The 19226-nt window shown below is 43.2% G+C and overlaps 1 long non-coding RNA gene across 1 annotated transcript in view; it reads left to right on the forward strand.

Moving 5' to 3' along the window:
- LOC121279594 overlaps positions 1 to 19226 on the forward strand; it is a 49074-nt gene that overhangs the window by 376 nt on the left and 29472 nt on the right. Inside the window, exon 2 of the long non-coding RNA XR_005943443.1 lies at positions 16370 to 16484. This is a non-coding gene — a long non-coding RNA (uncharacterized LOC121279594). The remainder of the gene's footprint in view (positions 1 to 16369; positions 16485 to 19226) is intronic.

The raw sequence follows: 19226 nt of genomic DNA on the forward strand, positions 1-19226 counted from the left end.
TAGCACTTATAGAGAGGTGGTCACACCACAGGCTAAGAGTCCACGGGCAGGAAAGGAATGGGTGACCAGCAGGCAGGCAGTGCAGGAATCTCCTGTGGCTATTCCCTTGCAAAACAGATATACCACTTTGGATACTGTTGAGGGGAATGGCCTCTCAAGGGAAAGCAGCAACAGCCAAATTTGTTGCACCACGGTTGGCTCTGCTGCACAGGGGAGGAGTAAAAAAATGTGGGAATGCAATAGTTATAGGGGATTCAATTGTAAGGGGAATAGATAGGCATTTCTGTGGCCGCAAATGAGACTCCAGGATGGTGTGTTGCCTCCCTGGTGCTAGGGTCAAGGATGTCTGAGCGGCTACAGGACATTCTGAAAGGGGAGGGTGAGTGGTCGTGGTACGTGTTGGTACAACCGACATCGGTTAAAAAAAAGGGATGAGGTCCTAAAAGCAGAACATAGGGAGTTAGGAAGTAAGTTGAAAAGTAGGACCTCAAGGGTAATGATCTCAGGATTACTACCAGTGCGACGTGTTAGTCAGAGTAGAAATAGCAGGATATATCTGATGAATACACGGCTGAAGAGATGGTGTGAGGGGGAGGGTTTCAGATTCCTGGGACATTGGGACCGGTTCTGGGGGAGGTGGGACCAGTCCAAACTGGACGGGTTACACCTGGGCAGGACCGGGACTGATGTCCTAGGGGGAATATTTGCTGGAGTGGTTGGGGAGGGTTTAAACTAAAATGGCAGGAGGATGGGAACCTATGCAAGGAGTCCCAGGAGGGGGAATCAAGGACAAGAGCAAAAGACAGAAAGGGGTATAAGAAAAGTGATAGGCAGAGAAATCGAGGGCAAGAATCAAACAGGGCCTCAGTAAAAAAAAAAAGTGGGAACGGGAGAAGTAATGTTAAAAAGACGAGCCTTAAGGCTTTGTGCCTTAACACGAGAAGCATTCTCAATAAAGTGGATGAATTAACCACGCAAGTAGATGTAAATAGGTATGATAAATTTGGGATTATGGAGACATGGCTGCAAGGTGACCAGGGATGGGAACTGAACATCCAGGGGTAATCAGTATTTAAGAAGGACAGACAAAAAGGAAAAGGCAGTAAAGTTGCTTTGCTGGTTAAAGAGGAAATTAACGCAATAGTGAGGAACGATATTAGCTCCGACAATGTGCAATCTGTATGGGTAGAGCTGAGAAACACTAAGGGGCAAAAAACATTAGTGAAGGTTATATACAGACCCCCAAACTGTTGTGGTGATGTTGGGAATAGCATTAAACAGGAAATTAGAGATGCATGCAATAAATGAACATCTGTAATTATGGGTGATTTTAATCTGCATATAGTTGGGCAAATCAAATTAGTAACAATACCGTAGAGGAGGAATTCCTGAGTATATATGGAATGGTTTTCTGGACCTATATGTTGAGGAACCAACTAGAGAACAGGCCATCCTAGACTGGGTATTGTGTAATGAGAAAGGAATAATTGGCAATCTAGTTTTGCGAGGCTCCTTGGGGATGAGTGACCATGATGTAGAATTCTTCATCAAGATGGAGAGTGATGTGGTTGATTCTGAGACTAGGGTCCTGAATCTTAATAAAGGTAACTACAATGGTATTGGGCGCGACTTGGCTTTGATGGATTGGGAAACGTTACTTAAAGGGATAGGCAATAGCAGACTTTCAAAGAGCACATGGGTGAACTACAACAATTGTTTATTCCTTTCTGGCACAAAAGTAAAATAGGAAAGGTAGCCAAACCATGGCTTACAAGGGAAATTAGAGATAGTATTAGATGCAAGGAAGAGGCATACAAATTGGCCAGACAAAACAACAGACGATTGGGAGCAGTTTAGAATTCAACAAAGGAGGACCTTAAGGGGAAAACAGAGTACGAGAGTAAGCTTGTGGGGAACCTAAAAACTGACTGTAAAAGTTTCTATAGATATGTGAAGAGAAAAAGATTGGTGAAGACAAATGTAAGTCCCTTACATTCAGAAACAGGGGAATTTATAATGGGGAACAAAGAAATGGCTGACTAACTAAATACATATTTTGGTTCTGTCTTCAAAAAGGAGGACACAAATAACACCAGAAATGCTGGGGAACACAGGATTTAGTGTGAGGGAGGAACTGAAAGAAATCAGTATTGCGAGGGAGGAACTGAAAGAAATCAGTATTAGTAGGGAAATAGTGTTGGAGAAATTGATGGGATTGAAGGCAGATAAATCCCCAGGGCCTGATAATCTACATCCCAGAGTACTTAAGGAAGTGGCCCTAGAAATAGTGGATACATTGGTGGTCATCTTCTGAGATTCTATAGACTCTGGAACAGTTCCTACAGATTGGAGGGTAACTAATGTAACCCCACTATTTAAAAAGAGAGCAGAGAGAAAACAGAGAATTATAGACCAGTCAGCCTGGCGTTGGTAGTTGGGGAAATTCTAGAGTCCATTGTAAAAGACTTAATAGCTGAGCACTTGGAAAACAGTGGCAGAATTGGACAGTCAGCATGGATTTACGAAAGAGAAATCATGCTTGACAAATCTACTGGAATTTTTCGAGAATGTAACTAGTAAAGTTGATTAGGGGGAGCCAGCGGATGTGGTTTATTTGGACTTTCACAAGGCTTTCGACAAAGTCCTACATAAGAGATTGGTGTGTAAAGTTAAAGCACATGGGATTGGGGGTAATGTATTGAGATGGATAGAAAACTGGTTGGCAGACAGGAAACAAAGAGTAGGAATAAACGGGTCTTTTTTCGAATGGCAGGCAGTGACTAGCGGGGTACTGCAGGGATCGGTACTGGGATCCCAGCTATTCACAATATATATTAATGCTTTAGATGAGGGAACTAAGTGTAATATCTCCAAATTTGCAGATGACACAAAGCTGGGTGGGAAGGTGAGCTGTGAGGAGGATGCAGAGATGCTTCAGTGTGATTTGGACAAGCTGAGTGAGTGGGCAAATGCATGGCAGATGCAGTATAATGTGGATAAATGTGAGGCTATCCACTTTGGTAGCAAAAACAGCAAGGCAGATTATTATCTGAATGGCTATAAATTGAGAGAGGGGAATGAGCAGTGAGACCTGGGTGTCCTTGTACACCAGTTGCTGAAGGTAAGCATGCATTTGCAGCAGGTGGTAAATAAGGCAAATGGTATGTTGGCCTTCATAGCAAGGGGATTTGAGTAGAGGAGCAGCGATGTCTTGCTGCAATTATACAGGGCCTTGGTGAGACCACACCGGGAATATTGTGTGTAGTTTTGGTCTCCTTATCTAAGGAAGGATGTTCTTGCTATAGAGGGAGTGCAGCGAAGGTTTACCAGACTGATTCCTGGGATGGCGGGACTGCCATATGAGGAGATATTGGGTCAGTTAAGATTATACTCGTTGGAGTTCAGAAGAATGAGGGGGGACCTCATAGAAACCTATAAAATTCTTTCAGGACTACACAAGGTAGATGCAGGAAGGATGTTCCCGATAGTGGGGGAGTCCAGAATCAGGGGTCACAGTCTGAGGATACAGGGTAGACCATTTAGGACTGAGATGAGGAGAAATTTCTTCACCCAGAGAGTGATAAGCCTGTGGAATTTGCTACCACAGAAAGTAGTTGAGGCCAAAACATTGTATGTTTTCAAGAAGGAGTTAGATCTCGCTCTTGGGGTGGAAGGGATCAAAGGATATGGGGAGAAAGTGGGAGCAAGCTATTGAGTTGGATGATCAGCTATGATCATGATGAATGGCGGAGCAGGCTCGAGGGGCCAAATGGCCTACTCCTCTTATTTTCTATGTTTCTATGAGACTTAGTGAATTCCTGCAGTGCACCTTGTAGATGGTACACACTGCTGCTATTCTGCATTGGTGGTGGAGGGAGGGAATGTTTAAACATGTGGTGAATGGGATGCCAACCAAGCTGGCTGCTTTGTCCTGGATGGTGTCAAGCTTCTGTTGTTGGAGCTGCGCTCATCCAGGCAAGTGGAGAGTATTCCATCACACTCCTGACTTATGCCTTGTAGATGATGGACAGGCTTTGGGGAGTCAGAAGATGAGTTACTCACTGCAGAATTCCCAGCCTCTGACCTAATCTTGTAGCTAGAATATTTATATGGCTGGCCAAGTTTAGCTTCTGGTCAATGGGAACTCCCGAGGATGTTGATAGCTGGGGAACCCCACAATGTCAAAGGGAAATAGTTCGATTCTGTCTTCTTTGGAGATGGCCATTGCTGGACGCATGTTTGGCATGGATGTTACTTGCTGATGATCAAAAGAAGCCTAATGGGGCAGTAATGGCTGGATTGGGTTGGCCTGTTTTTTGTGGATAGGACATACCTGGGTAGATGCCAGAGTTGTAGTTGCACTGGAACAGATAGGCTAGGGGTGTGACTAGTTCTGGAGCACATGTCTTTCATATTGTTGGAATATTATTAGGGGCTGTGTGTTTGGAGTATCCAGTGCCTTCAACTGTTTCTTGAACTCACATGGAGTGAATCGAATTGGCTGAAGATTGGAAGCTGAGATGGTGGGCCCTCCAGAGGAGGCCAATATGGATCATCCACTCGCCACTTGTGGCTGAAGATGGTTGCAAATACTTCAGCCTTATCTTTTGCACTGATGTTCTGGGCACCTCCACCAGTGAATGTGGAGATATTTGTGAAATAGCCTCCTCCAGTTAGTTGTTTAATTGTCCACCATCATGCATGACTGGATGTGGCAGGACTGTAGAGTTTAGATCTGATCCGTTGATTGTGGGATCGCTTAGTTCTGTCTATTGCATGCTGCAACCCTTGTTTGGTATGCCTTACTCCTGTGCTATAGCTTCACCAATTGTCACCTCATGTTTAGGTATGCCTGGTGCTGCTCTTGGCATGCTTTCCTGCACATCTCATTGAACTAGGGTTCAATTGGCCGAATGACAATGGTAGTTTATGGAATATGCCAGCCTATGAGGTTACAGCTTTTGGTTGAATCCAATTCTACTGCTGATGGCTCACGCCATCTCATGGATGCTCAGTTTTGAGCTTCTGAATCTATCCCATTTAGCTAGTGCAGTGGTAGTGCCACCCAACACGATGGAGGGTATAGTATGCTCAGTGTGAAGATGGGACTCAGGATAGATACAGTTCTCTGCAGCCGAGAGCATGAGTCCAGAAGGCTGTGTTGCCTCCCTGGTGCCAGGGTTCAGAACATCTGCTTGGGGCTGGAGAGGAACTTGCATTGGGATGATGAGGTCCAAATGTTGTGGTCCATGTGTCTACCAATGACATAGATGGGATTAGGAAAGAAGTTCTGCTGAATGGCTATGAGCAGGAAAGGGCTAGATTAAAAAGCAGAACCACAAAGGTAATCTCTGGATTACTACCTGAGCCATGAGCAAAGTCTACTCTTGAGCGCAGTCTACTCTCGATCATCAGCAAAATGATGGAAGCAATCATCGACAGGGCTATCAAGCGGCACTTACTCTGAAAGAGCCTGTTCATTGATGCTCAGTTTGGGTCTGTGGGCCACTCAGCTCTTGACCTCATTACAGCCTTAGTTCAAACATGGACAAAAGAGCTGAACTCCAAAGGTGAGGAAAGAGTGACTGCCCTTGACATCAAGGCTGTATTAAACTGAGTATGGCATCAAGGAGCCCTAGGGAAATTGAAGTCTATGTGAATCCGGGGATAACTCTCCAGATTGGAATAATAGTTAGAACAAAGTAAAATAGTTGTGGTTATTGGATGTCCATCATCTGAGCTCCAGGACATCATTGCAGGAGTTCCTCAGGGTAGTGTCCTCAGCCCAACCATCTTCAGCCTCTTTATCAATGTTCTTACTTCCATCATAAGGTCAGAAGTGGGGATGCTTGCTGATGATTGCACAATGTTCAGCACCATTTGCGACGACTCAGATACTGAAGCAGTCCATGTCCAAATGTAGCAAGACCTGAACAATATCCAGGCTTAGGCTGACAAGTGGCAAGTAACATTCAGGCCACACAAATGCCAGGCAATGACCATCTCCAACAAGAGAGAATCTAGCCATCTCCCCTTGACATTCAATGGCATTGCCATCACTGAATCCCCTGCTATCAGCATCCTGGGAGTTACCAATTGACCAGAAACTGAACTGGACTAGCCATATAAATACTGTGGCTATAAGAGTAGATCAGAGGCTAGGAATTCTGTGGTGAGTAACTCACCTTCTGACTCCTTAAAGCCTGTGCACCACCTACAAGGCACAAGTCAGGAGTGTGGCGGAATACTCTGCAGTTGCCTAGATGACTGCAGCTCCAACAACACTCAGGAAGCTCAACACCATCCAAGACAAAGCCGCCTGCTTGATTAGCACCACATCCACCACCTTCAACATCCACTCTTCCCACCACTGACAAACTGTGGCGGTAGTGTGTACTATCTATAAGATGCACCGTAGCAATTTACCAAGGCTTTTTCAACAGCACCTTCCAAAGCAGTGACCTCTACCACCTAGAAGAACAAGGGCAGCAGACCATAGGAACACCACCACCTGGAAGTTCTCCTGCAAGCCACAGGCCATCCTGACTTGGAAATATATTGCCATTCCTTCACTGTCGCTGGGTTAAAATCCTGGAACTCCCTCCCTAACAGCACTGTGGGTGTACCTACACCACATGGACTGCAGCAGTTCAAGAAGGCGGCTCACCACCACCTTGAGCAATTAGGAAAAGGCAATAAATGCTGGTCTAACCGGCAATACCCGCAACCCATGAAAGAATAAAATTAATTGGTGTAGGGTGGATTAGAGAGTTGAATGCATGACTCAAAGATTGGTGTGGGAGAAATGGGTTTTAGATTCGTGGGGCACTGGCACCAGCACTGGAGAAAGTGTGATCTGTACCATTATGACAGTCTTCAGCTGAACCAACTGCTGGGACCAGTATTCTGGCAAGTCCCAGAACTCAGGCAACAGAAAGGGCTTTAAACTAAATAGTGGCAGTGAGGGATCACCTGAGGGAAATGTTATAAATTAAATTGAAAGGATAAGGCAAATGAGTAGGTTAACAATATGGGTAATGACAACCAGAGTGTGGTAGGAAGAGACAGAGAGTACACTAGCACATGAGGCCAGAGTTTGCAAGAATAGTATAAAGGCATAATTTAAGCTTTTGTATCTGAATGTATGTAGCATTTGTAACAAAATAGATGAATTGATAATGTTTTGAGGTGGCAGATGTGTGTCAGGTGGACCAAATCCACAAGGAAACTTGGTCGTGCTATCACAACAATTTTGCAATTTTGCATTTATTACGAGAAGATATGTGCACTGAATTCAGAAGTAATAAGTCCAAGACCTTTAGAGATTTTAAAAGTTAAATTAAAATATTTATTAACAAAGTAAAAGATTTCAAGCACATACATAAGACTACAATTACTACTATAATAACTCCTAAAATTCCTAATTAACCTGATCCCCAGTTACGTTCCTTTTAAGATTACAGTCCAAAATAGATTTTAAGTTTAAAACAGAACCAGCAAGTTAACACAATACCCACTTTACAGTGGAATTACAAATAGCTTTTCCCCAGCTTCAGTTTCGTTATTATTAGCAGTTATGCAAAAAAGGCTGGAGACTTCATTAAGGCTATCTCACACACCCCTGTTAGATCTTACATGGACTTCTTCCATATAGCCTTTCAGTCTCCTTTATATATGTTTCTCTTTTAATATGTAAATTCTATTGTTCCATATGTCTTTGAAACTGTATCTTCCTCATAATATAAAAACTTTCATGTTGCCATTATTGTCAGTAACCTTTGAGAAAAATAAACACTCCTTAGCCTTGCTTATCTGGCTAGTTGTAAATAGACAAAGATCCCTTTGCAATACAAATCTCTTCATTTATCTAAAAATGCAAATTCCCTTCATAGATACTGGTTTAGCATGTAAGATATGTTTACTCATTAGCATGTCAAGCACATAGCTTCTTTTGATGATTTCAAGGCTGCAGTCTACTTCACTCCAAATGTAATTAAATCATACAGACAGACCCAAACATACTTGCCCCTATAAACCTACCTCACAATAAACCAGAAAAAATATTACGAAAATTATACTTTCCTTACAATAGAACAAATAGAAATAAATATGTATGACATGATAGCCATTTCAAGGATGTGGTGACCAAGTTGGGACCTAAATATTCTAAACTATTTTACAGTTCGGAAAAGGTGGATGTGGTAATTCTGTTAATTAAGGATGACATTAATGCAGTAATGAGATGATTTTGGAAGATCAAGCTAGAGAATCAGTTTGGATAGAGATAAGAAATAACAAAGGTAAGAGGTCACTTGTGGGAGTAGTTTATAGGTCCCATAACAGTAGTTACACTTTTGGACAGAGTATACAGGAAGAAATAAATGAGGGCTTGTAAGAAAGGTACCACAATAATATTAGGCAATTTTAATCTTCATATCTATTGGACAAATTAAATTGGCAAAGGTAGCATGTAAGATGAGTTCATAGAGTGTATTCGGGACAGTTTCTTAGTGAGGTACATTCCAGAGCAAATCAGGAAGCAGGCTATTTTAGACTTGGTAATGTGCAATGAGATGGGATTAATTAATTACGTCATAGTAAAAGAGCCTCTAGGCAATAGTGATCATAACCTGATAGAGTTTCACATTCAGTTTGAGAGTGAGAAGTGTGAGTCTAAGACTGGTATCTGAAACTTAAAGGCAACAAGGGTATGAAGGCAGAGTTGGCTAAAGTGAACTAGGAATATAGGTTAATAACTAGGACAGTAAAGATGCATTGGCAGACATTTAAGGATATATTTCATAACTTTCAGCAAAGATATATTTCATTAAAATGATTCAATCCTAAATTGCAATGCTCGCTCAGCTCCCTGCTACAATAATTCAAGGCAACCGCTTTCAGCTCATTAGCCACTGCCAGACAACTGCCACTGCCAGACAACTCCCTGTTTAACCAGGCTACTTAACTATCTTTGCAGTTTGAAAATTCTGTTTTAATGCCCGACTCTTAATCTGAATTTAAACTTGAGAAAAGCTTACCTTAACTTACCACGTGAACCAAATTCCTGACTTTGCTCTCTAAGTCACACTCCAATGTATTCTGCTTTCTGTGCATCTCCATAATATCTCCACAATTAAGTTGTGAAGAGGACATAAGGTGTTTGCAAAGGGAAACCGATAGGTTAAGTGAGTGGGCAAAAATTTGGCAGATGGAGTATGTCGCGGAAAACGGAGTGAACTTTCAGACCCAGGAGGTTTGTCTTGGAAGCATTTATTGAATCGTAATATCACGGCGAGCCCAGCAGCATTCAACGGAGCTAGCCGGCACTCTGAGGAAGCGTCAGAGTACACACATAATTATAGTAAAAGCGTGCATAACAGAGGTCATGCAAATTACAAAAGCTGCTTGACCCTTAGTAATTAATAACATTGAAATATTATCTTTGGCATGCATACAGTTGTTCTGTCTTAGTTTATAATTACGCAAAAACCTTGTAGTTACACAAAATCTTGAGTAGCCCATCTGGCGACTAGTCATCTGGACAGACAACAGGTAGCATGACTAGGCCCTGTCTCATGTGCTGATAACAGACATCCTAACTTTGTTTCAAGGACTCTTGGTAGTTTGTTTATGATACATGTTTTTCTTCCTTCACAATAGCTGACAGCGCAGGTTTGTCTGCTACTGGTGCAAGGAAACTTCGTTGTAGTATTCCACTATGGTTTAACCACTTAACCCTTTGTTATCCTTTAGATGTATTTTATTTTCCCACAGAGTATAATGTGGGAAAATGTGAACTTGTCCACTTTGACAGGAAGAATAGAAAAGCAGTATACTAGTTAACTAGGTTGCAGAACTGGAATCAGTGTCCTGGTACGTGAATCACTAAGTGTGCAAGTACAATAAGTGATTAAGAAGGCATATGGATGTCATCGTTTATTGCAAGGGGAATGAAATATTAAAGTAGGGATGTTTTGCTACAGTTGTATATGGTATTGGTGAGACCGCAACTGGAATAGTGTGCAGTTTTGGTCTCCTTATTTAAGAAAGGACATTATTTCATCAGAGGCAGTTTAGAGGAGGTTCACTCAGCTGATTCCTGGGATGGTGGGGAGTGGGGGTGCAGGGTATCCTATGAACAAAGATGGACAGATTGTACCTGTATCATTGGGAGTTTAGAAGAATGAGAGGTAATCTTATTGAAGCATAAGATCCTGAGGGGACTTAACAGAGTGGATACTGATAGGATGTTTCCCCATGTGGGAAAGACTAGAACGAGGGGACACAGCTTAAAAATAAGGGTCTCCCATTTAGGACAGAGATGAGGAGAATTTTTTTTCTGAGGGTTGAGAGTCTGTGGAACTCTCTTTTGTAGAGAGCGGTGGAGGTTGAGTTTGTTGAGTATTTTTAAAGCTGAGTTAGATAGGTTCCTGATTGACAAGGGAGTCAGAAGGAATGGGGGTTAGGCAGGAAAGTGGAATTGAGGCCACACTCAGATCAACCATGATCTTATTGAATGGCGGAGCAGGCTCAAGTAGCCAAATTACCTATTGCTGCTCCTAATTCGTATGTTAGCATGTACCCTGCACTAGTGACTTGTCCTTTCTCATTGCCTTTCTAAATCTCACCTCACACTGGCCCCAGGGGAGTTCAAGTGAAGGCCATCCCAACAGTACAACTCCTTCTTTCCTCAGTACTGACAGTATCCTGTGAAACAAAACTCATTTCTCCCATACCAATCCTTGAGCCACACATTCAACTCTCTGATCTTATTTACCCTATGCCAACTTGCTTGTGGCTGAGGTAGTAATCCAGAGATTATTACCTTGGTGATAAAAGCAAAATACTGCGGATGCTGGAAATCTGAAACAAAAACAAAAATTGCTGGAAAAGCTCAGCAGGTCTGACAGCATCTGTGGAGAGGAAGACAGAGTTAACGTTTCGAATCCTTATGGCTCTTCATCAGAACTAAAGAAATAGAAATGTGGCGAAATATAAGCTGTTTAAGGGGTATGGAGCTGGATAGAAGGCCAATGATAGGTGGGGCAAAGGAGAGATTGCCAAAGATGTCATAAACAAAAGGTCAAAGGGGTGTTGACGGTAGTGATATTAGCTAAAGGAGTGCTAATGGTGACATTAAGGGTAGAAAGTAGGATGAACAAGTGACAGATTGCCCTGGTGGGGTGGGGGGGAAAAGGATCCAAATAGGCTAAAAGGTAGAGATAAAACAATGGATGGAAGTATATTTTAAAAATAAAAATAGAAAAAAATATATATATAAAAAATATATAATAATTATTAGAAAAAAGGGGATAAAAAACGGGCAAGGGTGGAGGAGAAAGTTCATGACCTGTAGTTGTTGAACTCAATGTTATGTCCGGAAGGCTGTAAAATGCCTAATCGGAAGATGAGGTGCTGTTCCTCCAGTTTGCGTTGAGCTTCACTGGAACATTGCAGCAGGCCAAGGATGGACATGTGGGCATGAGAGCAGGGTGGTGTGTTGAAATGGCAAGCAACAGGGAGGTCTGGGTCATGCTTGCGGACAGACTAAAGTTGTTCCGCAAAGTGGTCACCCGGTCTGCGTTTGGTCTCTCCAATGTACCGCATTGGGAGCAGCGAATGCAGTAGACTAAATTGAGGGAAATGCAAGTGAAGTGCTGCTTCACTTGAAAGGAGTGTTTGAGGCCCATGGACGGTGAGCAGGGGGGAAGTAAAGGGGCAGGTGTCGCACCTTCTGCGGTTGCATGGGAAGATGCCATGGGAGGGGGTTGAGGTGTATGGGGTGATGGAGCAGTGGACCAGGTTGTCCCGGAGGAAACGGTCCCTACGGAATGCCGCCAGGGTGGGTGAAGGGAAGATGTGTTTGGTGGTGGCATCATGCTGGAGTTGGCAGAAATGGCGGAGGATGATCCTTTGAATGCGGAGGCTGGTGGGATGATAAGTGAGGATAAGGGGATCCTATCATGGCCCTGGGAGGAAGAGGAAGGTGTGAGGGCAGATGCGCGGAGATGGGCCAGACACAGTTGAGGGCCCTGTAAACCACCGTGGGTGGTAAACCTGGGTTAAGGAAGAAGGGAGACATGTCAGAAGAACTGTTTTGGAAAGTGGCATCATCGAAACAGATGCGACGGAGGCGAAGGAACTGAGAGAATGGGACGGAGTCCTTATAGAAAGCAGGGTGTGAGGAGCTGTAGTCGAGGTAGCTGTGGGAGTTGGTGGGCTTGTAATGAATATTGGTGGGTAGCCTATCACCAGAAATTGAGACAGAGGTCAAGGAAGGGAAGTGACATTGATGGACCATGTGGAAGTGATGGAGAGGTGGAAATTGGAAGCAAAATTAATACATTTTCCCAGGTCCACATGAGAGCATGAAGCAGCACCGAAGCATTCATCGATGTACTGGAGAAAGAGTTGCGAGAGGAGGCCTGAGTAGGGCTGGAACAAGGAATGTTCCACGTACCCCATAAAGAAACAGGCATAACTGGGGCCCATTTGGGTACCCATGGCCACACCTTTTATTTGGAGGAAGTGAGATGAGTTCAGTGAGAGAACAAGTTCAGCCAGGCAGAGGAGAGTGGTGGTAGATGGGGATTGTTCGGGCCTCTGTTCAAGGAAGAAGCAGAGAGCCCTCAGACCATCCCTTTGGGGGGTGGAGGTGTAGAAGAATTGGACGTCCATGGTGAAGAGGAGGTGGTTGGGGCCAGGGAACTGGAAATTGTTGATATGATTTAGGGCATCAGAGGAATCGCGGATGTAGGTGGGAAGAGACTGGACAAGTGGAGAGAGAATGGAGTCAAGATGGCAAGAAATGAATTCCGTGGAGCAGGAACAGGCTGACATGATCGGTCTGCTGGGACAGTGCTGTTTGTGGATTTTGGGTAGGAGGTAGAAGCAGGCCTTCCGAGGTTGGGAGACTGAGGCTGGAAGCTGTGGAGGGAAGATCTCCAGAGGAGATGAGTTCAGTGACAGTCCTGGAAACAATGGTTTGATGTTCAGCAGTGGGGTCATGGTCCAGGGGGAGGTAGGAGGAAGTGTCTACGAGTTGGCACTCAGCCTCTGCGAGGTAGAGGTCAGTATGGCAGACAACAACAGCACCATCCTTGTCAGCAGGTTTGATGACAAAGTCAGGATTGGACCTGAGATACTGGAGTGCGGCAAGTTCAGAAAGAGACAGGTTAGAGTGGGTGAGAGGAGCAAAGAAATTGAGACGACTGATGTCAGTTCTCAATGAAAAGATCAAGAGCAGGTAAGCATCCAGAGGGAGGGGCCCAGGTGAGGGAGAATATTGGAAACGGGTGAAAGGACCCATTGAACGGGGGGAGGACACCTGCCCAAAGAAGTGAGCATGGAGATGAAGGTGGCGGAAGAAGAGTTCAGCATCGTGCCAAGCCCAGAATTCATTGAGATGAGGGTGTAAAGGTATGAAACTGAGTCCTTTGCTGAGCACTGAGCATCCAGCATCAGAGAGGGGAAGGTCAGGGAGTGTGGTGAATACACGGCCACCGTCAACACCCCTTTGACCTTGTGTCTATGACATCTTTGGCAATCTCTCCTTTGCCTCCACCTATCACTGGCCCTCTATCCAGCTCCACCTGTCCCACCTCCCTTGAACAGCTTATATTTCACCACATTTCTATTTCTCTTTAGTTCTGATGAAGAGTCATACAGACTCGAAACGTTAACTCTGTCTTCCTCTCCACAGATGCTGTCAGACCTGCTGAGATTTTCCAGCAATTTTTGTTATTACTTTGGTGGTTCTGCCTTTTAATTTAGCCCCCTTGCTGCTCATACACCCTCAGCAGAATCTCTTCTTTAGTGCTACCTATATTGTTGGTACCCACATGGACCACAACAACTGCATCCTTCCCCTCCCACTCCAAATTCTTCTACAGCCCCGAGCAAGCTGACCGTAATCCTGACACAAGACAGTAAACATAGCCTTCGGGTGTCTCACTTTCGGCTACGAGAACAGTGTCTATTCTGCTAGCCACACTGTCCCGTACTACAACTACATTCTTTTTCACTCCCCCAACTTGAATGGCCCTTGTACCACAGTGCTCTGTCAGTTTGCTGATCCTCCCTGCAATTACTGCTCTCATCCACACAGGTAGCAAGAACCTTGGACCTGCTGGACATATGCAAAGGGCTGTGGCTGCTCCAGTGCCACCTACTGGTTCCCATAACTACCTCTGTCTCAGTTGCACACTCTTGAATCTGACCATAGACCAGATCTGAAGTACCCGGACAACTTTCTTCCTCCTTGATGCATCGCAGCGTCCGAAGCTTGGACTCCAGCTCTTCAAGTCTGAATCAAAGGTCCTGCAGCTGGAGACACTTGCTACATATGTGGTTACTGTGGATCACACTAGTTGGATGTAGTATGTGGATCCACATACTACAGCTGCAACACGTCACCTGCCCTGCCATCTCTAATATATTTTGTTTAATTCTGATTTTAAGTTCAGAAATATCACTGATTATTTGTAGTTATATCAAATAGTTTAATGTTTTCTTCTAAGTATCTGAGGATTGCCAAATCACAGCTTATGCCATGATATTGCTATGGGACAGGGCGAAGAGGCTGGCCCCCCAGGCCTACCTCAGCCATATCAGGGATCAAACCCCATGCAGTTGGCATTATTCTGATCCATATGCTAGTCATCTAGGCAAATTAGGTAAACTGCATCCCTGTGGTTTAACTAGCCAATTTTATGCAATATTTATTTCTCCCCAGTATGAGTTTAAACAATCGCCCCACTTTAGAGAAAAAAAGAAACCTTAAAAATCACCAATCACCTACCTGCTTACCTAATTAATGCTTCTGGATTTCATCTCTCAGTTCTCACTTTCACTTGCTCCTTCTCTCAGACCACGCCTTGCTCTGTAAAAGACCAGAACAGCATCTCTTCCCTCCGTGTGTCGAATTCCCTTCCTCACCAAATTCCCCAAGTTAAGTAAGTATTCTGTCAAGCTGGATTTTGTGATACAGAAGTGGTCTCAGAGGCCTGGAGAATTGCAACTGTTGCACCTTAGTACAAAAAAGGATATGAAGATAAGCCCAGCAACTACAGGCCAGTCAGTTTGACCTTGGTGTTGGGGAAGCTTTTAGAAAAGTTAACTCATGACAGAATTAACAGTTACTTGGATAAATGTGAATTAATTAAGAAAAGCCAGTGCAGGTTTGTTCTGGCCAAATCGTGTTTAACTAATTTGAGTTTTTTTGATGAGTTAACAGAGAGGGTAGATGAGGGTATTGCAGTTGTTGTGGGGTGTACATGGACTTCCAAAAGGTATTTTGTAAAGTGCCTCATAATAGGCTTGTGAGCAAAGTTAGAGTTCATGGAATAACAGGGACTTTTGAGAACTGTTAGCAGGATAATAACTTCAAAAGGACATAGGCTGATGGAATGGGTGGACAAGTGACAGTAGAAAGTTAATGCAGAGTAGTGTGAAATGATCCATTTTAGTAGAAAGAATGAGGAGAGGCAAAATAGAATAAAGAATATAATTCTAAAAGCATGCAGGAGCAGAAGGACTTGGAGTATATGAGCGCAAGTCTTTGAAGGTCGCAGGGCAGGTAAGGAAAGCGGTTAATAAAGCATTTGGGAGCCTGGGCTTTATCAGTAGGAGCATGAGTGCAAAAGCAAAGAAGTTATGAGGAACCTGAAACTATATGATAAAAGATAAAACTTTGGTTTGGCCTCAACTGGAGTATTGCATCCAGTACTCGGCACAACACTTTAGGAAGAATGAGAAGGCATTAGAGAGTGCAGAAAAGATTATAAGAATGGTTCCAGAGATGTTCCAGTTACATGGCTAGACTATAGAAACTGGGTCTGTTCTGCTTGGAGAAAGGAAGGTTGAGAGATTTCATAGGGGTGTTCAAAATCATGAAGGAACTAGACAGAGCAGACAGGGAGAAACTGTTTCCATTGGTGGAAAGAATGAGAACCAGAGGGCACAGGTTTGAGATGATTGACAAAAGAAGCAACAGCAACTGAGAAAAAAAACTTTTTTTACACAGTGAGTGGTTAGGACCTGGAATGCACTGCCTGAGAGATTGGGTAATCACCTGAAGGGAAAACATTTGCAGGGCTACTGAAAAATGGCTGGGGAGTAGGACAAAGTGAGTTGCTAGGACCCACATCTCTCTGCACCTCAGAGCTCTGAAATCTCTCACCATTTAGATAATATGCTTCTCTTTTATTCTTCCTGCCAAATTTTGCTTGAGCATCACTCTTGTGAAGCGCTTTGAAATATTTTGCTATGTTAGATGTGCTATATGAACGCAAGTTATTGTTGTTGAAGCGGACCAGTGGAAATTGCCACTTTGTTCAAATTCATTTGTAGATTTGTCTTTTCTTTGCAGCCTTACTTCACCCTGGAGACAAGTTGACGCAAGAGCCAGAAGTACATTTGAAATTAAGGCAGCCTGAAACTGCTGTGTTATCTGTTGATGCTGTGGAGCAGTGGCATTCCACCAGGTAAAAGGGAGAGCCAGGCTGTGCATTTGGGTTGTACCTGGTGAGGTGCAGATCTTGTAGAGGTTGAATTGATGGCGCACAGGGCTTTAAATTAGATGGGACCTTTGGATCATTGACCTGAAACATTAACTGTGTTTCTTTCTTCACAGATGCTGCCAGACCTGCTGAGTATTTCCAGCATTTTTTGTTTTTATTTAAGATTTCCAATGTCCTCAGTTTTTGCTTTTGCTTTAGTAATCCAGAGGCCTGGACTAATGGCCAGAAGCAGGAACTCAGATCTCAGCACAGTAGCTAGAGAACTTTAATTGAATTTATGAATTAGGTCTGGGATAAAATGCTAATATCAGTAATGGTGATCATGAAACTATATTATTTTTGTAAAAACCCATCTGGTTCATTAATTTCTTTTAAGGAAGGAAATCTGCCGTCCTTACTCAATGTGGCCTACCTGTGACTGCAGACCCACAGCAATGTGGCTGACCTTAATCTGTCCTTTGTAATGGTCTAGCAAGCCATGCAGTTGTACCAAACAGCTACTGATCAGAAAATCAGACAGATCATCATTTTCAATCAGGTCACTGACCCTGAAAAGTCCTCCTCACTAATGTCTGAGATTGTGTGCAAAAATTGGGAGAGGGCGAAATAAATGAATATGACTTGATAGCTATTACCTGGTTGCAGGATAACCAAGACTGGGAATTTAATATTCAAAGGTATTCAACATACCGGAAAAATAGGCGAAAAGGAGGTGGGGTAGCTTTGTTAATAAAAGAAGGTATCAGTGCAGTGGTAAGTAGTGATATAGGTGCAGTAGATCATGATGTGGAATCAGTTTGGGTGGAAATAAGGAATAGCAAGGGGAAGAAGTCACGGGTGGGAGTCATCTATAGTGATTTCACCCCTTTCCTAAGATTCACTCAGTTCTGTTGAAGGGTCATGAGGACTCAAAACGTCAACTCTTTTCTTCTCCGCCGATGCTGCCAGACCTGCTGAGTTTTTCCAGGTAATTCTGTTTTTGTTTTTAATCTTCATATTGACTGGATAAATCAGATTGGCAGGGGTAACATGGAAGATGTGACTTCTTCCCCTTGCTATTCCTTATTTCCACCCAAACTGATTCCACATCATGATCTACTGCACCTATATCACTACTTACCACTGCACTGATACCTTCTTTTATTAACAAAGCTACCCCACCTCCTTTTCGCCTATTTTTCCGGTATGTTGAATACCTTTGAATATTAAATTCCCAGTCTTGGTTATCCTGCAACCAGGTAATAGCTATCAAGTCATATTCATTTATTTCGCCCTCTCCCAATTTTTGCACACAATCTCAGACATTAGTGAGGAGGACTTTTCAGGGTCAGTGACCTGATCTATAAAGAGTGCATTAGGGATTGTTTCTTAGAGCAATATGTTCTCTACCCAGCTATTTTAGATCTAGTAATGTGTGGTGAATAAGAGATATTGTATTTAAGGATTCTCTAGGGGTAGTGATCACAACATGGCAGAATTTCAAATTCAGTTTGAGGGTGAGCAATTCGCATCTCAAATCAATGTTCTCAACTTAAATAAGGGCATTTACAGAGGCATGAAGAAAGAGTTGTCTAAAGCAAGCTGGGAAAATAGACTAGGGGAAAGGTCAGTGGATGAGCAATGGCAGACATTTAAGCAGATATTTCATAACGCTTAGCAAAAATTTATCCTGGTCCAAACGAAGGACTCGATGAGAAGGATGAACCATTCATGGTGAACAAAGGTGGTCAAGAAGAGTATTCAATCATAAATTAAGGCATACAAAGTGGCAAAAACTAGTGGTAGGCTAGAAGATTGCGATTTTTTTTTTAGGAATCAGCAGCAGATGACTAAAAAGCTAATAGAAGGAGAAAATTGTTTATGAAAGTAAACTGGCAAGAAATATAAAAACAAACAGCAAGAGCTTCTATGGGTATATAAAAAGAAAAAGAGTGACTAAAGTGAGCTTGGGATCCTTGGAGGATACGACTGGAGAATTGATAATGAAGAACAGGGATATGGCAGATAATTTAGACCAATATTTTGCATCGGTCTTCACGATGGAGGACACTATTAACGTCTCAAAAACATCAGATAAGCAAGGAGCTAATGGGAAGCAAGACCTTGTAACAGTCTCTATCACAAGGGACAAAGCATTTGATGAACTAATGGGACTAAAGACAGACAAGTCGCCAGGACTCGCTGGCCTGCATCAAAGTTCTAAAGGAATTGGTCGAAATTTTCCAGAACTCACTGGATTCCGGGAGGGCCCCAGCAGATTGGATAACTGCTAATGTGACACTCCTGTTCAAGAAGGGAGGGAGACAAAAGCAGGAAACTATAGGCAAGTCAGCCCAACATCTGTCGTTGGGAAAATGCTTGTGTCCATTATTAAGGAAGAAATAGGACATTTAGAAAAGCTTAATGCAATCAAAAAGAGTCAATGTGGTTTTGTGAAAGGGAAATCATGTTTGACAAATTTGCTAGAGCTCTTTGAGGATATGACAAGCAGAGTTAATAAAGGGGAACCGGTTGGTGTGTGTTTGAATTCTCAGAAGACATTCGATAAGGTGCCACATAAAAGGTTAGTGCACAAGATAGGAGTTCATGGTATTGGGGGTAATGTGTTAGCATGGATTGAGGATTGGTTAACAAACAGAAGACAGACCTGGAATTAATGGGTCTTTTTTAGGTTGGAAAGATGTAACTAGTGGAGTGCCACAAGGA

The sequence above is a fragment of the Carcharodon carcharias genome, chromosome 7, assembly GCF_017639515.1.
Source record: "Carcharodon carcharias isolate sCarCar2 chromosome 7, sCarCar2.pri, whole genome shotgun sequence".
NCBI classification, from domain to species: Eukaryota; Metazoa; Chordata; class Chondrichthyes; order Lamniformes; family Lamnidae; genus Carcharodon; species Carcharodon carcharias.